This window comes from Felis catus, chromosome E2 (assembly GCF_018350175.1).
Source record: "Felis catus isolate Fca126 chromosome E2, F.catus_Fca126_mat1.0, whole genome shotgun sequence".
NCBI lineage: Eukaryota > Metazoa > Chordata > Mammalia > Carnivora > Felidae > Felis > Felis catus.
Window position 1 is genome coordinate 35,016,460 of NC_058382.1, and position 20,473 is coordinate 35,036,932.

At 44.1% G+C, this 20,473-nt stretch overlaps 1 long non-coding RNA gene across 2 annotated transcripts; it reads right to left on the reverse strand.

The window, feature by feature from the left end:
- Positions 1 to 783: 783 nt before the first annotated feature.
- LOC109494895 lies at positions 784 to 20,380 on the reverse strand. Of its 2 annotated transcripts, none has more exons than XR_002738610.2 (4): positions 20,273 to 20,380; positions 4,493 to 4,603; positions 2,846 to 2,936; positions 784 to 1,972 (listed from the first exon to the last, which is right to left on the reverse strand). It is a non-coding gene; the product is annotated as an uncharacterized LOC109494895 (long non-coding RNA). The 2 variants fall into 2 exon arrangements; XR_006590634.1 differs by having other exon boundaries at positions 2,846 to 2,950.
- Between the last annotated feature and the right edge of the window lie 93 nt (positions 20,381 to 20,473).

A 20,473-nucleotide genomic window follows, 5' to 3' on the forward strand; every position in this document is an offset into this window, starting at 1 on the left:
GGCAGTTAAAGTTAAGAACCACCGCTTGGCAGGAAAAAATAAAAGATCGCACTGATGTAAACAGAGAATACTGATTAAAAAATTTTTTTTAATGTTTATTTATTTTTGAGAGAGACAGCATGAGTGAGGTGTGGGGGGGGGGCAGAGAGAGAGGGAGACACAGAATCCGAAGCAGGCTTCAGGCTCTGAGCTGTCAGCACAGAACCCGACGTGAGGCTTAAACTCGTGAACGGTGAGATCATGACCTGAGCTGAAGTTGGATGCTCAACCAACTGAGCCATCCAGGTGCCCCAAGAATACTGACTTAACCAGAAAATTGTCATGCAATTATATAGGAAGAATGGGGAGAGGGGAGGCAAGTGCATGGGAATGGTGTGTATAAAGCTACCTCAATAGGAAGGCAGTAGATTATGTCTTGGATTGATAAACCAAGAAATAGCACAGGGTGCCTGGGTGGCTTAGTCAGTTAAGCACCTGACTCTTGATTTTGGCTCAGGTCATGATCTCATGGTTGTGAGATCGAGCCCTTCATAGGGTCCTGCACTGGGCATGGAGCTTGTCTAAGATTCTCTTCCCCTCTCTATTGCCCTCCCCGCCTGAAAGAAAGAAAGAAAGAAAGAAAGAAAGAAAGAAAGAAAGAAAGAAAGAAAGAAAGAAAGAAAGAAAGAACATATAAACATCTTATTCAGAAATACAGAGGTAAATGCCAGAAGAAACAGCTGAAAGAATAGTAACTTTCTGAGGAGCAGGACTCAGGGGTGTGTGTGTGTGTGTGTGTGTGTGTGTGTGTGTTGCATTACTAACATTTGCTAGAAACCTTATAATATTATTTGATTTTTTAATGCCATGAATATGCATGAATTTGACCAAAATTTTAAAAGATTGTTTTTATAAAGGGACAGAAGAAAACATCAGGAGCAACCTAAGCATCCACCAGTAGGGAAAAGCTAAATACATTGTAATACATTCATTTAATGGAACACAATGCTATGCTTAGAATAAGGTAGCTGTATACATCCTAACACAGATGAATTTTCAAGACAGTATGACCAGAGTTGGCAAACAATAGGTGTGATATGCCAACATTTATGTAAACCACATGCACGCAAAATAGAGCTATTTATTCCCCACGGAAATAGAAACATGTGCGATTAAAAACACATAGAGCAGGATGGGGAAGAATACACTCAGAAGAGATAACAGGCATAACCCGTGGGCTGTGGTGAGAGTGGACTCAGAGGATAAAAATCAAGGCAGATTTTGTACCGTTTCATTGTTTTTCCCCCACAGAAAATAAATTTTTGTATTACTTGTAAAATTAGATTAAATTTTTAAAACTGAACATTCATCAAGAAACTGAGAAGACAAGCCACAGATTGGGAGAAAATATTTGCAAAAGGCATATTTGATAAGGCACTATTATACAAGGCACTAAATATAGAAAGAACACTTAAACTCAACAATAAGAAAACAAACATCCCAATTAGAAAATGGGTCAAAGATCTTCACAGATATCTCACCAAAGAAGATATTTAGATGGTAAACAAACATAAAAGTTGTTCCACGTAATATACCATCAGGGAAAGGAAAATTAAAACAACAATGAGATACCATTACCCACATTTTAGAGAGGCCAAATTCTGGAACACTGACAGCACCAAATGCTGCAGATGATGTGGGGCAACAGGAAACTCATTCATTGCTAGCAGGAATACGGAATGGGAAAGCCACTTTGGAAGACAGTTTGACTATTTCTTACAAAACTAAGCCTGTTCTTACCGTGTGATCCAGCAATCACACTCCTTGATATTTACCCAAGGGAGCTGAAAGTTTATATCCACACCCAAACCTGTACATGGATATTTATAGCAGCTTTTTTCATAATTGACAAATCTTGGGAGCAACCAAGGCATCCTTCAGTAGGCGGATGAGTAAATGGTGGTCCTTCCAGACAATGGAGTATCTTTCAGGGCTGAAAAGAAACGGGCCATCAAGCCATGCAAAAACATGGAAGAACCTTGTATGCAGATTAGTAATTGAAAGAAGCCAGTATGAAAAGGCTTCACACTGTATATAATACCAGCTATATGACATTCTGGAAAAGGCAAAATGATAGACAGTAAAAGGATCAGTGGCTGCCAGGGGTTGGGTGTGAAGAGAGGGGGTGAATAGGCGGAGTGCAGAGGATTCTTAGAGCAGTGAGAATACATGGTACCAGAATAATGGATACATGTCACTGTACATTTGTCCAAACCCATAGAATGTCCACCACCAAGAGTGAACTGTAATGTAAACTATGGACTTTGGGTGATTATGATATGTAAACGTTGGCTAATCAGCTATAACAAATGTGCCACCCTGGAGGGGGAAGTTGGTAATGGAGGAGGCTGTGCATGTTGGCGGGGGGGGGGGGTGGCAAGAAGTATATGGTGAATCTCTATACCTTCCCTTCAATTTTGCTGTGAACCTAAAACTACTCTAAAAATAATATAGTCCTAATAAAGAAAATTGAATATGCATTATACAGAATCTGGAATGTTCCACACCAAGCTATTAATAATGGATTATTCTAGGGCATGGATTGAGATGGAGGGCAGAGAGGAAGGGAAAGTTTTCTCTTTCCTGTCATTCAGTAATAATTGTTTGACAAAAACTATGATAGTATGACAGACTTTTCAATAGAATGGGGCTCTGGGGTCCTGGTAGTTCTGTCTGGCAAGTGTTTCCTGCTTTTGACAAAGGAGGAGAGTGAAGGTTCCATCTTGGCAGGGGTGAGGCCCAGCTCCAGAGGGATCTGGTAGAACCAGCTGTGACATCAGAAGGGCATGTTGACAGGGTGACTCACTTTTCAGGAGGGGTGGAGATGGATCTCTCCTCTTCTTCCACGTGAGCTGCCGTTGGGGCTGGAGCCCACAGAGCGTCCTGTCTCAACAATCCTAAAGGAGGAGTTCTTTCCAAATCAATAGAAACAGGGACCATTTTAATCCAGGCCTTTACACAAAGCTATCTGGGAGCCAGCCTGGATTGGAGGGGTGGGGCTGTTCATTGATCAATCAAGATCCATTGATTAGAGCAAAGGAAGAAGAGGAGGGATGGAAGGGGACTAGGGATGAATTTTGAAAATGGGGATCTAAGCACCCTTGGGCCTATGGGTGTGTGGGGGGTGGTTTGGAGACAGCAAATGCTTTTAATCATCCGTTGAGCTTTGTTAGGGACCTTTTATTTAAAAAAAGCTTTTAAGTATAGCCACTTTCTTATTTGGCCCTCAGGACCACCCATAAGGTAAAGAACTGAGTGTAAATATCCCCATTTTCCAGATGAGGAGACTGAAATCTTAAAATATGAGACCACTTATCTGAAGGACAAGTTAGTAACTGAGTGCAGCATCTCTCAGCCAACGCCACAGGCCCTCTTTGCTTTTTGGTCTGCCACAGCGTCCCTCCTTAAGACACAAGACACTGTCCTGAGACAATGGTTTCCCTGCTTGGGATCCAATGTTAGCTAAGCAGCTGCAGCTAGGCTAGCAGGAGCAGAGGGCCCCCAGACAAGCTCGGTCCCTGAATGGGTCACTGCTTCTGCATCCACCCAGCATTGATGGCACTCTTGCCCTTGGCTGGGGAGGGCGCCAAGTGCCCTACACGCACAATCTCATGTCAGTCTTACAACAAGCCTGTTATATAGGTGTTACCATAGTCAGGCTGGCCATGTGGGCAATTCTTATAACCCTCTTTTTATGCTTCTTTATTTTGCTTTTTAACATACAGGAGTAACACAACAACAGTTGGTCTTTCTCGATGACTGTTTGCCTCTGTTCCTTCAACATGTACTTCCTGAGCACTTGATCTGTGCTGGTTTCTCCTAGATGTGGGCATGTGACAGTGGACAAAACACGGTGTCCCTGCCTTCAAGGAGATTACAGTCTCCTGCTGGTAGGGTGGCAGAGAGAGACCATAAACAGATGTTATCACTCTTGACTTTCGTAGCATTGCTGGTGACAGGGGTATGGGCGTGCAGGAGATTATCTCTAAGATCATGTAGAAAGTGGCTGACAGAGAACTGAGATATTCTGTGGTCAAGATGGAAACAAATGGAACCACAATGGGAAGGAAAGTGATGCCCCTGAGGGCCCCCAAAGTCCTGAGGCCCCACAACACACAGTAGATAGAGAACTCCAGAAATCAGCCATCCCTCCCCCTAGCCAATTTTATCCAATTCTGCTAGCAGCCCTGTGGGGGAGGTAGGTAAGATTTCTTCGCTTAAGAGAGGCTCAGAGAAGTGGAGTTCCTTGTTCAGGTCACACATAGTGGGACATATAAGAGGGAGGGGGTGGTTGGCCCTGGACTCCACATCTAGTTCTCTTTCTCACCCTGTCACTCAGTGAAACTCAGAGGAAGGAGGATGAAACTAGGACCAAGAGGGACCCTGGCTTTCCAGCCTGACACCCCCACCATGGTCCCATGCGTTGGGGTTGACAAAGCACTCTGACACTCACCTCTTTGTTACTCTGTCTGGTCCTTCTTTTGTGGTCACTTAAGACCTCACCTGTGCTCCAGAGGTGAGCATATGCATCAGCAGGATGCAGGTGACACATTCAGCAGGGTCCCTGAGGAAAGTATAATGACGGGCCTTTTACAAAGGTGAAGGCAGGATGCAGGGAAGCCAACAACAACTGGTGTGGTACTCGGGGACCTCCAATGGCTAGGAGCCATCATCCCTCCTAAACTAGAGAGGTAAGGAGAGGGAATAATTGATTACTGGGTCCATGAGGAATGGTGTTATATGGAAAATGCCCCTTGGCAGGAGATGGGACCTTCAGTGGACACAGACAGTTCATAGCAACTTGGGAGGGAAAGAGGGGCAAAATCCACACCCTGACGGTAACCTCTTCCTATCCTCCAGTCTCTTACATGTACCTCCCATTTGCTGAGCACAATCTAAACCCAGAAGGCAAGAGTGTCTGTTTTTGTGATCTGCATGGGTTGGGCTCCCAAGGCACAGAGGTGGAGAGAGGCCATGGAGGGGCAAATAGGAGAGACCTAGCACAGCATGTAACCCAAACAAGCCAATAGGCATCAGCCCTTAGGACCTTTGCTAAAGCTACTAGGAAAGACATTCTCTTTTCTGGGGTCGCTCAGCTGGTAGGACGTGAGGCTGGGGCCATTGGTCATCTTGCTGCCCCATAAAAGTGAAGCCAATACAGAGGAAAACTGAGTCCAGAAGAGATTGAGGGGGTTGGTGGAGTAATTGTATCCCTGGATCCAGCCGTGCCTAAAGGTCGAGAAAGGACCCTTGGAGACGATGGGTCCTTAACTTTGTGTAACCTGGTAGGAGTCAGGATTCTGTCACTTGCACTGGAAAGGGTCCTGAGTGACACAGGTGAAAGGTGAAAGGTGAATGAAAGGTGTCTGGGGCACAGGTGCCTGCAGGTGACCAGGACTGAAGATGGGCTGGAGTGGGCCATGATTTGTAGTTTGTGGGCACCAATCCTTGAGGGCAGGTGGAATCCTGAGGGCCCAATTTTAGTGATGCATGTAGACTGGAAAGACATCTCTAAAGGCATCGGCCTCATTGAGAAGTCAGGACACCAGCACAAAACTCTCACATGCCAGCTGCTGCTCCCTGTGCTTGACATATATCAGTGTCACCGTCTCCAAAAGGCTCTGGGGGCAAAACATCCCCATTTGACAGATGGCGAAACTGAGGCCTAGAGCAGTTAAGTCACTCACCAGAGCTAGGATTTGAAATCAAATAGCCTGGCTCGCCTTAACTACCTTTCCCACCCCACTGCCCTAAAGCTTCCTCAAATAAAACTGAGTAAAATCCCAATCTATTCATATATAAAACAGATATTAGCACAGTCGCTCTAGGGGTTGGGGGCTGAGGTCAATTCTGAGAAGAAAGACCTGAGCTCCCTGAGATTCACCATCACATGGTGGATTTCCCTCCCCCTCCCCATTTAAGCGCTATTGGCATAGGGCATTATGGAGTGTGCTGGGGAGGCAGGGAAGTGATTTGGACCCACATTCAGGAGAACCTCAAAAGCAGACTTTTGGTATAACTATCTTATGAGGAGCACAATTATATTTGCATCATACTTTTGGTTTTAAAACTATTGATTTGGGGACACCTGGGTGGCTCAGTTGGTTCAGCATCCGACTCTCGATCTTGACTCAGGTCATGATCTCACTCACCTTCGGTGAGTTCAAGCCCCACAGCTGGCAGTGTAGAGACTGCTTGGGATTCAATCTCTCCCTCTCTCTCTCTGCCCCGCCCCCCACCTCAAAAATAAATAAATAAATAAATAAACATTTTTAAAAAAATTTAAAATCATTTAAAAAATAAATAAAACAATTGATTTGTTAAATGTAAACACTCAAAACATATGCTATAATATTTGTAAACCTCCCTGCCCCCCTTTTGGGCATTTCACCTCTCTTCCACCTCTTCCTTCTTCCTTTCCTTCATCATTTTTTAAAGTTAAGGTTTAAATTCTCCACTAAAATAAACTAGGGTTGTTTGAAGAAATGGCTGATTCCAGATTTGAGTAAGGGAAATATATATGAACATCTAGTTTTCCAGAAAGTAAGAAAACACACACAAAATGGTGGAAACATGTCAAAAGGACAAAGTAGCCAGCTTTAAGGAGTTCCCATTGGCTGGCCAAAGTTGGTGTAATTTAAGCATCAAATCAAAGAATGATAGTAAGGGATTACAACTCCTAGAATAAAATAAGAATCCATGAGTCCATATTGATGTAAGTAAATAAAGTAGAATCCAGACTAATAGACATAAAAGGAATGGTGGATTTAGAAAAATCACCATTTGGCAGCTGTCACAGTAACAATCTATCTAGGCAAGAGTTACCAACGAATACTAAAACTGGTGGGTGAGGTCTGATGGGAAACAGGATATTTATATAGACTTAAAGTATCTCCCTACAAGATACTTACAAACAACAAAGGGAAAAACACTAATTTTATAGCAGAGAAACTTGGCAGGCACCACCTTAACCAAGTGATCAAAGTTAAAACCAAGTGATCAAATGCCTCCTGACAAGTTGCCCTGAGAATGACACATCACTTCTGTGATACTCTTGCCTAAGATGCAGAACTGCAATGCAATCACAACGTAACGTACGACAAACCCAAATTGTGGAGCACTGTTCAAACTAACCGGCCTTTATTCCTCACAAATGTCAAGGTCAGGAAAGACAAAGACTAAGATACTGTTTCAGATTGAAGGAAACTAAATACATGTGGCCACTTAATGCAATTCTGGACCAGAAAAATTCATGTTGCTATTTTGCTATAAAAGGCATTAGTGGGGGCGCCTGGGTGGCGCAGTCGGTTAAGCGTCCGACTTCAGCCAGGTCAGGATCTTGCGGTCCGCGAGTTCGAGCCCCGCGTCGGGCTCTGGGCTGATGGCTCAGAGCCTGGAGCCTGTTTCAGATTCTGTGTCTCCCTCTCTCTCTGCCCCTTGCCCGTTCATGCTTTGTCTCTCTCTGTCCCAAAAATAAATAAACGTTGAAAAAAAATTTAAAAGGCATTAGTGGGACAACTGAGAAAATTTAGGTTAGATCTCTATGTTAGATATCAATATTAAATCAATGTTTATGTCTTTATTTTCATAATCTTACGAGAAAATGTTCTTGCTTTTAGGAAATTTCACACTGAAGTATTTAGGGATAAAGGGGGACATCAGATCTGCAACTACTCTCAAATGTTTAAGAAAAAAGGAAACATTTGGGTAAGGGATATAGATGAACATCCTACATATATATACACACACACACACACACATATTTATGTGTATATATATATGTGTGTACATATATATGTATATATATATGTGTATATATATATATGTATGTATAAAGAGAGAATGATAAAGCAAATGTCGTAAAATATTAACCTATGGGGAATGTAGAAAATCTGTGTAGAAGGTGTCTGACAATTCTTTATTATATTTTGCAACTGAAATTATTTCAAAATACAAAAATTTAGATAGCACAGTATTAAAAATACACCTCTTGGATTGGGATTATTAATGTGATCCCAAAAGGGGTAATTTATGATCTGAGACTAGTGTCTGGGATAACATAGGCAAATTCATTATATATATTATTTTATCAGATAAAATAAGTTAATCATTGGCTTGTTAAATCTGAAGATCATAACTTGTTTACAGGCAGTTACTACTCATAAATAAGCATATGATTGCAAAACCCTGAATTGTAGCATATACACAATAAAGTATAATTTTGCATTATATATCATATGTATACATAAACATACAGGTTTGAATTTTGCAAGCTCTACTACCACTGATGCTCACTCATTATTTGATCTGCTCAGGAATCAGGGGAGGTGGGCATCATTAGCCTTGTTTTACTGAAAAGGAAACAGAGGAAAATCACAAATAAGCAAGGGGCAGAATCTAGATTCAAACCATTGTCTTTTGAATTCCAAGGCCAGTGAGGTTTTTTTGTTTCTTTTTAAAGTTTATTTATTTTTGAGAGAGAGAGAGAGAGAGAGAGAGAGAGAGAGAGAGCGCACATGCACATGTGTGCATGCAAAAGTTGGGGAGGGGCAGAGAGACAAGGAGAGAGAGAATCTCAAGCAGGTTCAATGCTGTCAGCACAGAGCCCGATGCTGTGGGGGTTTGATCTCATGAACCATGAAATCATTACCTGAGCTGAAATCAAGAGTCAGACAATTAACCGACTGAGCCACCCAGGCATCCACCAAGGCCAGTGTTTTTAAGCACTCTGCCACACTAATTATTGATGCTATTGTCATCAACAAACATCAGTGGAGTATCAGTTACTTTAGCTCCTATGCTTCAATTTCTATCTGTAAAATGGGATCGTAATAACATGTCTTACTAAGACCTCAAGTGCTCGGAATCATGCCTGCACATAGTAAATGCTCATGTGTGAATTATTAGTATTTACTGTGCATAAGGCGCGAGGATCACCATGAAATCTAAGATGCCATTCTTCAGTCTGAGGCTACTCCCCACAAAGGCAAACAGCCACCACGGGCAGCTCATGCTGAGACCAGCCACAGACCTCCGTTCCATAGAACCAGACAGAGGGATGCCCTGGAAGGAGTGGCCTTGGCTAGCAGGACACCGAGGTGGGCATGCCAACACTGCTCCTTGCTCCGGGAGGAGCAGCTGCCCCTATCTGATGAAAGTCCTCCTGGTGAAAGTCTTGATGACTACCCAGGCAACCTAGGTGCAATGGCCACCCCCCACCTACATGTCTCATCTGCTACCAGCAGCGCAATGGGCTTGGTGAATAAGACTTGTCATTTTACCCTGGAGGTCTCTGCCAGGGTCAGTCAGGGTCCAACCTGGAAAAGGAAATCATTCTAAAGCATCTAAAAACGGTATGATTACAGGGAATTGATTGGATGCCTAGGTGGTGGAAGAGGGGGGAGGACTATGACACACCAAGTGTAAAAAGTCACGGCTACCTGTCAGCTGGAGGGGCAAGGGAGCAGGTGACGTCACTGGAGCCCAAAGGCCAGGGTCACCTGAGGAAGCCGGAACCACAACAGGCCTGTCTTGTGGGAGCTGGAGCCATGGAAGAGACGCAGCCACAACCAGACAGAGAGAGCGAGAAAGCCCCCATCCCAGTTTTTTTCCTTTCTCCTGTCTGCTGAGCTCCATCCAGGGCCCACCAGCTGACACGGGAGCCTGGGGAATGTAGCTTGAAAGTCTCCCTAGGTTACCCCTGCCCTCCCCTCACAACACATTCAAGGGGAAGGAGAAAGGGAGAAGGATGAAGAGGAGATAGATTTCAGGGCACACGGGGCCAGGACTAGCCCATGGCACTTCCACGGTGGCCTTCTGGTAGCTCATTCAGTGCCTGGCACAGACCCATGCTTCCTAAATGTGTGTGTGTCTGGAAGGAGGTCATAGTGCCCTGTGTCACAGATTGTTTTAAAAAGTGAACACCATGGGGCGCCTGGGTGGCGCGGTCGGAGCCACCGACTTCGGCTCAGGTCATGATCTCACGGTCCGTGAGTTCGAGCCCCGCGTCAGGCTGTGTGCTGACAGCTTGGAGCCTGGAGCCTGTTTCAGATTCTGTGTCTCCCTCTCTCTCTGCCCCTCCCCTGTTCATGCTCTGCCTCTCTCTGTCTCAAAAATAAATAAATGTTAAAAAAAAATTAAAAAGTGAACACCTGCTATCATCACTCTGGAAAGCTGTTTGACAGTATCTACTAGCTAGCAATTGCACTCCTAAGTGTATATGTGACAGAAATGTATACATATGTTCACCAGAAGACATTTACTGGAATGTTCATAGTAGCACTTATTACAATAGTCTCATACTGGAAACTCCCCAAAAGCGCATCAACAGCGGAATGGACAGAGTGAAACACTGTATAGCCATGAGAATGAACGATCTCTGATTACCCACATCAATGTAGATGACTCCCATCAACATGATGGTGAGTGAAGGAAGTCAGACACAAAAGAGCACATGGGCTGCATGATTTCATTTATATAAATAGGGAAAGAGGCAACACTTATGTCTGCTTCAGAAGTCAGGGTCACGGTTACTCTACAAGGTGGTGGTGACAGTTAAGGAGTATTGGGAGGGCCTGCGGGGGTGCTGGTAATGCTCTGTTTCTTCAGCCATGTGTTGGTGACACAAGTGTGTTCAGTTTTTGAAATTTTGTCAAGCTGTGCATTTATGGTTTGTGCACAGCTTCCTGTATGATACTCTTTAATAAGAACTTTACTTAAAAAAAAGTGATCCAGTAGACAAACACTAATTTGAAAAGATATATGTACCCTGATGTTTATTGCAACAATATTTACAATAGCCAAATTATAGAAGCAACCCAAGTGTCCACTGATAGATGAAGATAAATAAAAAAGATGTGATACATATACATACATATATATAGTATATATATAGTATGTATATATACCGTGTGCATGTATGTATGTATATAGTGCGTATGTATGTATATATACACACGTATGTATATATATAGTGGAATATTACTCAGCCATAAAAAGGAGTGAAATCTTGCCATTTGCAACAACATGGATGGATTTAGAAGGTATAATGCTAAATGAAATAAGTCCATCAGAGAAAGAAAAATACCATGTGATTTCATTCATAAATGGAATTTAAGAAAGAAAATAAACAAGCACACACAAAAAAGAGAAAAACAAAAGAACAGACCCTTACCTATAGAGAACAAACTAGTAGTTTCCAGAGAGGAGGTGAGTGGGGGAAGGGGTGAAATAGGTGAAGGGGATTAAGATCACACTTATTATCATGATGAGCACTTAGTAATGCATAGAATTGTTGAATCATGATATTGTACATCTGAAACTAATATAATGCTGTGTGTTAATTATACCAGAATTAAAAAAAAAAAAGTGAATACCCTAATGGAAGGACTATTTTCTTTTTCCATTTCCTGCTTCATTCATCTTAGCCCAGGGAGCTTCCCTGGAAACTGGATGAAAGAGGAGGGTGGGCCTGGGTTCATGGTGAAAGATGAGGAAAAAAATAAAGCCAAAGGCTTGGGTACTTTTTGGGTGTCAAGTCCCGTGAACTCTTACAGGAGTTCTCTCATGTAAGAGAGAACACACACACACGCATGCACACACACTGCTCTAGGGGGCAGCACTAATATAAAGAGAAATGAGTTGACTTACTTCAAGTCACACAACTAGGAATGGTCTGGGGCTGGGTTTGAACTCAGGTCATTAGCTCCAGAGTCCAGGCTCTTAACACTTTTGCTCCTCCATGATCCAGAGAGAGCAGGAAGCACAGTGATGTTGACTGTCCTGGGCCTCAGCTATGTGCCTCTGATTCTGATTTCCAAAGTGGGGGCTACCTTGGGAGTGAACTTGCCCCAGCTCTGATGCTTTCCCAGGACTTTCTGCCTCTGCCTCTGCCTCACCCTGGCTGGGACAAAAGCAATTTCTACACATTTTGTAAGATACCAAAGATGTCTGGTCATGCCTGATGTCCCCTTTTGCTTCTGGATAAGATCAAAGGCCTTTTGTCCTGACCAGGGGATCAGACCTAGATGGGGGTCCCTGAAACTGAGAAGGGAATTGTGCTCAACATGGACACCAAGAGAAAGCATCTAATAACAGCTCAAATTGGAAAGGGAAGTCAAAGGGAGCCCTCAGAAGGCAAGGAGGAAAACCAGAAGGTGGACCTTAGCAGTAACCTTCTCTGCTTTGTTCTGTGGGGGTGAAGCATAGACTGGCCTTCCTTCAGTTCCTCAAACATGCTCACTCTCCCCTCTGGGCCTTTGCACAAGCTCTCTCCTCTCCCAATGCTACTCTTCCCTTGGTCTTTGCTTAGGGGCTAAAATTGTGGTTGACTTTGGACTAGTTAGCCTGACCCACCTGCATCTGAATCTCACTCAGTCTCTAAATGTCAGCTTAGACTTCACTTGCTCCAGAAAACCCTTTATGACCACTTGAAATCTAAGCACCTTGCATTTCCCTCTTATAGCACTTATCACACTGGATTATAAGTATTCATATCAGACTGGATGGTTCATGTGAGCAGGCACACCAGCCTTGCTGCTCACTGCTGCATCCTCAGGGCTAAGCATACAGTAGGTGCTCAACAAATATTTCTTGAAAGAATGGAGGAAAGTGCCCTGGCAGCCATCAGATGATCCACTTCGCAGAGCTGGTCCCTCTCCCATAACTTGCAAATAGTCACTTGCCCACAAGCTCGAGTTCCTTTCTCTGATTTTTGAGCATCTTCCCATTTGTGAAAGAAGAAGGCAGGCATTTCTTTGGAAGCTTAATACTATTTGAAGCTTAACACTTTGGGTGGATCTGACCGTATCATTCTTAAATCAAAATGCAAAGTGCTGTATGAATGCCAGGCAGGGGGCAGCATCCACATGGAGATACTGGAGGCTATCAGAAGAAGAAGTGGTTCAGAAAAGTGGAAGGAGAGGGTGACCTCCGGACTTTAAGGTGCTCTGAGACCCTTTCTGTTTGTAGCTGTGTGGATTAACAGAGGCACATTCTTCTCACTTCTCAGACAAGAAATGTCTCCCTCTAAAGCAGGGTTTCTCATCCTCAGCACTATTGCAATTTGAGGCCAGATAATTCTTTGTTGTGAGGGGCTGTCCTGTGCATTGAAGGGTTAGTGGGCTGAATACTGTCCCCTCAAATTCATGTCCACCTAGAACCTCAGAATGTGACCTTGTTTGAATTAAGGATCTTTGCAGATGTAATTAGTCAAGGAGGTTGAGATGAAATCATCTTGGATTTAGGGTGGGCCATGAATCTGATGACTAGTGTTCTCATAAGAAAAGGAGATACAAGGAAGATACAAGGTAGAAGATACAAGGAAGATACAAGGAAGAAGGCCATGTGAAGACGGAGGCAGACTGGAGTGAAAGAGTTACAAGCCAAGGAAGGATTGTGATAGAACTACAAGACACCACAGCCTAGCAAGGATTGTTCTCTAGAGCCTTCAGAAGGAGTACAGCCTTGCTAATACCTTGATTTTGGACTCCTAGCCTCCAGAATCATGAGACAATAAAGTCTTGTTGTTTCCAGCCACCTGTGTGTGGTCATTTGTTATGACAGCCCTGGGGAACAAGCGCTACCACTGGTTTCTGTTCTCTAGATGCCAATAACATTTTAACAGAGTTAAAATAAACAAAAATATCTCCAGACACTGCCAAACTTCCTCCTGGGGGTGCTATTTTGTCCCCCCATCCCCCACTGAGAACTACTGCTCTAACAGGCGGATACGATGAGAGGACAGAGCAAAGTTGGATGAACCTGGATTTGAATTTCAGCCTCAGAATACCTAAGTAATTTGGGGAAAGTTGCTTAATGTCTCTGAACATCAGTTTCCTCACAAGTAAAATGGGGGTTAAGAAGGTACCTGTATCTCACAGAACCATCAAACTGATGCAATGAGAGAATGTGTAGAACGTGCTTAGCACAACGTCTGGCACATAGCTAGCAATCAATAAATAGTAACTGAAACAATAGTTGTTATAAGTGTTTTCATTAAGCAATAATATTACCTAATTGGTAATAAATATATTAAGAAATAATAATGCCTATTATCATCACTATTATTTAAGGCCTGCAAGCTGAGTCAGTTTTTCACTTAATATTCTACTACAGATTGTTGTCAAACTGGGGTAGTGACTCCTTCCAGATGGAGGAGGTCCTGGGCACTCATCATGGTGTCATGCTTTCCAAACTATTACTTTCTCTTACGCCATCTCATTTCAGCCTGATAGTAAACTTGTAAGATGCATAGGGTAGTCACTTAAAATATGTCACCTTCATTTTACAAAGGTGGAAATTGAGGGACAAAAACACTGAGTGACTTATTCAAGTTAAGTGGCCAGTAGCCAAACCAGCCTGGAACCCTAGACAACTAAAACACTCTGCTCCTGCCACCCCCACCTCTAATTCACTCTCTTTCCCACTTCTTTTAGATACCTAGTAACATCTCCCTAACAAAGCCTGACTCTTAGAAAAGGAACTGATGGACTACAGTTTTGAGTGACTTCATATGCAACAGTAGTCTCTCCCAAGGATATATGCACAGCAAATTTCTCTGGCTACTGGATGGATTGTTTTTGGAGCTGAGATGAACTCTTCAGGTAGGTGGAGTCCAGATGTATTTATTAGTCAGGGTCCTGCAGGAAACAGAATTCCACTCAGTTCAACCGAATAGACCTTAGTCAAGGGACTATTTATCCTTACATGGGCAGAGCTAAAGGAATCAACAAGGATGATGAGGTATCCAGGGACCAGCAGCATTCTAGGTATGAAGGGAAGGGGAGGGATGGCGAAACCAGTGTCTATTGTGGGTTGGTGCTATGAGTGAAAGGATGCCAGACAGGAGGTGTGGTCACAGAGGGGTTATGGCCCACCAGGACTGTGGTGCCAAAGCAGGAAGGCAACATGGAAGAAATCCCCTGGAGGCTCTCTCTTCCCACCCTCCGGTCTCCTGTGGGTGTCTCTCATTGGCTGAAGCCAGCCAGAAGTCAGCCCGCAAGGGATCCTGGGAAATGGAGCCCCTGGTCACTAGACTCCTAGGGAATAGAGGAGCGAGGGATCAGGTTGCTGGAGTGTGAGACACACTAGCCCAAAGATGGAGGGGTGGTGATGTGAAGGGGACAAGAGGAGAATCAGCAAGCAGCACAGGTGAGAAGTTGATGTGATAGTGGGCTGTATTCGTGTGAACTCTTTGGCCATGAGCAGGAAGCCTGAATGTACTCACTCCACCCTTTGTATCCTCCGTTCTTATTTCAAAACCAACGAATTTTGCTTGCTAAATTGCCAGGACTCAGTAGGGGCCAAGAAGAAGGAGGTCTTCTTGAAAGATCATTGAATCTAGTAATTTATGTTCTTTGAAAACAAGCTGTCCAGATAACTGGTGCTTACAAGGGGTGTGATAAAGTGGAGATTACGTGTCTTAATTTTCGAAGGGCATAGATGTTGGGGGTGGGGTGGGGATGTGGGTGTGCAAGAGAGCCAGTGAAGTTGGCAGTCAGACGACTGAGGCTGGCTGTGCTCTTGTGAAGAAGCAAATACTTTCTGATACCAGCTACACCCACCCACCCTGGGGAGAGGAACGTATTGTCATCTTACAGGCAAGGCTGGATTCTGGATTATAAATGGAAGGAGGTCAAAGGGGGCAGTGCATGGAAGATTATCTTTGCAAACAGTCTCCACCTTTCCTTCCTTACCAGCCACCTCAGAGGAGGATTCAACCTCTGACTTAAGCCCAGAAGAGGGAGACATGACCAGTTGACTTAGCTTTCCTCCCTAGTGTCTGGAAATTCTCAGCTTGGTGCTAGCTCAATGGCCTCCATGCTGGTCCCCAAGGTTTACTGTCCCTCTCCAGGTAGGAGTGAAGACAGTGGCAATGCAGTGTCAGAACTAGACCAAAAATGACATCTCCTGCCACCTCTCTTCTATACCTCCTCCTGCCTTAGTGAATCTTCCCAGCTGTCCATTTATCCCATTTGTTCACCTTTCTCTGGAGAAAGAGACTTTGGGACAGAGGTGATGAGGGACTTCTCCAGAGTCACTCATACAACAAAAGAGCGACTGTGCTCAGATTCCAACTTGAGTCTGTTTGATCCCAGAACCTGAGCTCTTAAATTCCTCATAGCCCTGCCTTCACATTCTTGCATTTATTATTATTTTTTAATATATATATATATATATATATATATATATATATATATTAATTTGAGAAAGAGAGAGTGTGTGAGCTGGGGAGAGGGGCAGAGAGGGAGAGAGAGAGAGAGAGAGAGAGAGAGAGAGAGAGAGAGAGAGAGAGAGAGAGTCTTAAGCAGGCTCCAGACTCATCATGCAGCCCTATGCAGGGCTCAGTCCCACGATCCTAGGATCATGGCCTGAGCTGAAATCAAGAGTTGGATGCTCAATTGACTGAGCCACCCAGGTGCCCCACATTCTTGCATTTATTTAACAAATATCTGTGGGGCATCTGTTTTGGGTACTAGGGATAAATCCGTGTGCAGAACAAATTCCCTGTCCTCGTGGAGCTTATATTTTAGTTGGTGGGGGTGGGGTGGGGCTGGGGAGGAAAGGCAGATAAACAAATGAATAAGTAAAATATATAACAATTTACTTAAGATAAGCATTATGGGAAAAATAAAACAGAGAATACCAAGGGTCGGGGGGAGGGGGTAGGAATGGGGTTCAATTTTACCTAGATGATTAAGGAAGGCTCATTGCAAAGATACTAATTTAAGCAAAGACCTGAAGGAGGTAAAGTACAAAAGGGGTGAAAATTTGGTGAATAGGTAGTGTTTTTACCCCACCCCCAGGTTTTATTGGGGGGTGTAAGTGACATGAAATAAATTGCAAAGTGAGGGGTCAACCACAATAATTCAGGCAAAAGATGATGGTAGCTTGGACAGGGGTGGTCATGGTAATAAGAAGAGTTCCAGATTTAATCTGAATGCAGAGCCAGTGGGATCTGCTCACAGATCCAATGCAGGGGTGAGAAAAAGAGGGGAGTTAAGGGTTAGTAAGGGATTACTCCCAGTTTTTTGGCCTGAGTCCCTAGGAGGATGGAGATGCCAGTTACTGAGATGGAAAAGAATGGGTCAAAAGCAGATCTGGAGGGAGGAGAAAAAGCGATGTGTTAATTTTGACATGCCCACTACACATCCAAGTGTAGCTACTGAGTAGGTGCTCTGGTGTACAAGGCTGGGATAGAGAAGAGGGCGTGTTTGTTCTCTTGTTTTACAGCTTTATTAAGTTATAATTGACCTACAATACACTGCACATACATAAATATCGAACAGCATACTACCTAATAAATTTTGGAATTTTTATTTGCGTTTAAAATTTAAAGCACTGACGAAAACAACCCCAGTGTCCATTGACTGATGAGTGGATAAGCAAAAATTGGTGTGTACTTACAATGGAATATTATTCAGCCTTAAATAGGAAGGAAGCTCTGACACGTGCTGTGTATGAATGAGCCTTGAGAACATTATGTTAAGTGAAAAAGCCAGTCGCAAAAAGACAAATACTGTATGACTGAGTTTATGTGAGGAATTTAAAGCAATCAAATTCATGGAGACAGAAAATAGAAAGGTGGTGGGCAGGGGTGGGGGCAGGGGTGGGGGCGGGGGGGGGGCAATGGAGAGCTATTGTTTAATGGGTACAGAGTTTCAGTTTTGCAACATAAAAAAGCTCTGGAGACTGGCTGCACAGCAATGTGAATCTACCAGACACCACTGAACTTTATACTTAGAAATGGTTGAGATGTTAAATTTTATGTTCGGTGTTTGGTTTTTTTTGTGACCACAATTTAAAAACTGCAATGCAGTGAAACAGAGTGAGAACAGCAAGGTATTTTTGTCTGGTTAGCACAGATTTTAGTTCATACATGTACTGTGCTACTAAATTTGAATCATATATTTAAGATTGAAATTTATTATTTGTGTGAGTTCAGGTCCTCTAAGCCAAGATGGAATTAGACATGAAGGGATTTATTTAATGGGGGAAATGCCTGTGATAGACAAAGGAGACAAAGCAGGAGTAGACAGGGAGAGTGTTCAGACCACAACACAGGTCTCACATTTGAGAAAGAAGACAGAGAAGTCTGGAGAGGAAGCTTCTCAGACTATAGCATCTAACAACATTTCAGCCAGGCTGGTGGGGAGTCCCTACGCCAAAGTTGCCCATTAACAAGTCCCTGTAACCACTTCTCATCTGAGATCACTTCTCCTTCCATCCAAAATAGATGGCCAGGTCCACCACTCACAGGTCTGCCCCTTGAAAAGATTTTCCTGTTCTACTGTCTTTCAGGGCTTCCCACGAATGTGGTTGTAATGCAGCCACTGTCCTTTTTTTTTTTTTGGCTTGTACCCACATTCCAAATCAGCCCATCTCTAAACCAAGCTCAGGCTTTCCCTCCTCTTTTAGCTGATCATGACCCTGTCCCCTCCCCTAATATGGTCATGAGTGTGAACTGGAGTGGGGGTACTCGTGCAACTGTGGTTGATGACAAGTGGCTCTGGGCTTCCTGCTCATGAAGCTTACTCATGCTCTCTGGTCCTGCTGGGACTCCATCCTGGATGGAACATTTCCATTTTACAATGAGCTGAAGCTGGGCCTGTCCAACTTTATGATTCAGTGGGTCCAACAGAACCCAGGTCATGATAAGCAGGGTTGAATGCATCCATGGTTAAGCATCCCATCCCTACCAGGGTCTAGTAACAGGCCAGGAGCTGTTTCTCAGAGGGCATGAAATTCCCTGATGTGGTCTTTTTCCAAAATCTCAGGTTCTGCATTGTGGTTCTTCCACTGGATATTGCTTTAAGCTTCACACTGCATCTTTTCCCACCACTGATACCTCCAACACCATAGGATCTGCTCTATCATGTAACACAACTGATGGGGCCGTTTGTATCATAGTGTGGACCTGCTGCAGAGTCCTTTCTTGCTCCAGGCCCTCCTGGGACTGGCCTCCATTTGTATCACCTGACATATGAGCATGTTGAGTATTGCTTTTTTTTTAAAGAAATGTTTATTTATTTATTTTTGAGAGAGAGAGTGCAAGTGTGGGAAGGGCAGAGAGAGGTGGGGGGAGAGAATCCAAAATAGGCTTCACGCTGTCAGGGCATAGCCCGATATGGGGCTCAAACTCATGGACTTCAAGATCATGACCTAAGCCAAAGTTGGTCACTTAACCGACTGAGCCACCCAGGCTCCCCAATATTAAGTATTTCTAAATGTGGTCTGCATTGCTTCTAGAGTGCAGAGAGGCCTACCAGTAGAGAGAAGAAGGTGATGGCAGGGCTCAGCCTCTCTACTGTCATCTCCAGTAATTCCACTCCGGCCCAAAATTTGTGCACCTTACCCCCAAACACAAAAGCCTTTCTTTGGAGTTTAGTGACTACGTGTTGACGCTAAGGCATGTCCCTTGGTGGGGGAAGGCAGCTGACTTCCACTCCAAGCATTTATCACAACTTGTTTTCTAACCACATCCACCCCCACCTCAGAGGAGGCGTTTGCCCATTCTGCCCTCTGCCCTCTTCCATCCCAATGGGAACAGACAGGTAGCTACCCTGCTGCCTTGCCTATCCTTGCCATGACACACACACAATGTAGAAGTTGACAGCATGAACTTTGTGTTCTGCCAGAGCTTGATTCCATTCCTCTGTGACCACGGACAACTCATCAAAGCTACTCTATTGCTCAGTTCCCGATCTGTAAAATGAAGACAGTAATACCAATTTCATAAGACTGTTTTGAGGATTAAATGAGATGATGAGTATGAAAATGTTTGAAGCGCGACATTATTGCTATCCTCACTCCATTTGCAACAGCTGGTTTGAGGGTTCTTTCCCTCTCATTTAACCAGAAGCGAGAGCTGGAATTGCCTGCTCCATACATTCCCCCAGGATACATAATAGGTGTTCAGTGCCTATTTAGAGATGTCTCTTGAGTTTATACCAGTTAATAGTCAGGTTTTTTTTTCTTCTAGGAATGCAGGATATAGGTATCTGAGAGAAACTGCAGTTAGTATGTATGAAGCATCAGATGGTGAACAGAGTAGAGGACTCACAGTGAGGTAGGGGGAAGGAAGAAGCTGACAAACCGAGTGAACTTTCTGGGTGTTTCCTCTATTTGGAGAATAAACAGAATAATAGGTAAGATTACAAGGTTGTTGCAAGGATTTTCACAAACTATGCTTCACGTGGTGCCAAGGGCATAGTAAGTGCCGCGCAAACAGTACCTGCTATTATCAGCGCGTTATGAACGATTGTTGAGGAAGTAGGTGACTGCGCTCTGGTCCGCGGGAAGACGGGCGGAGGGGCGCTGGGCGGGGCCTGTGGAAGTCCCGCCCCGCACGCACGCGTCCGGTCGCTCCGGCAACGCACTCTGGAGGTCGCAGCCCGCGCGCGGCTCTGCCGGTCGCACACGGCGCTCTTGGCCT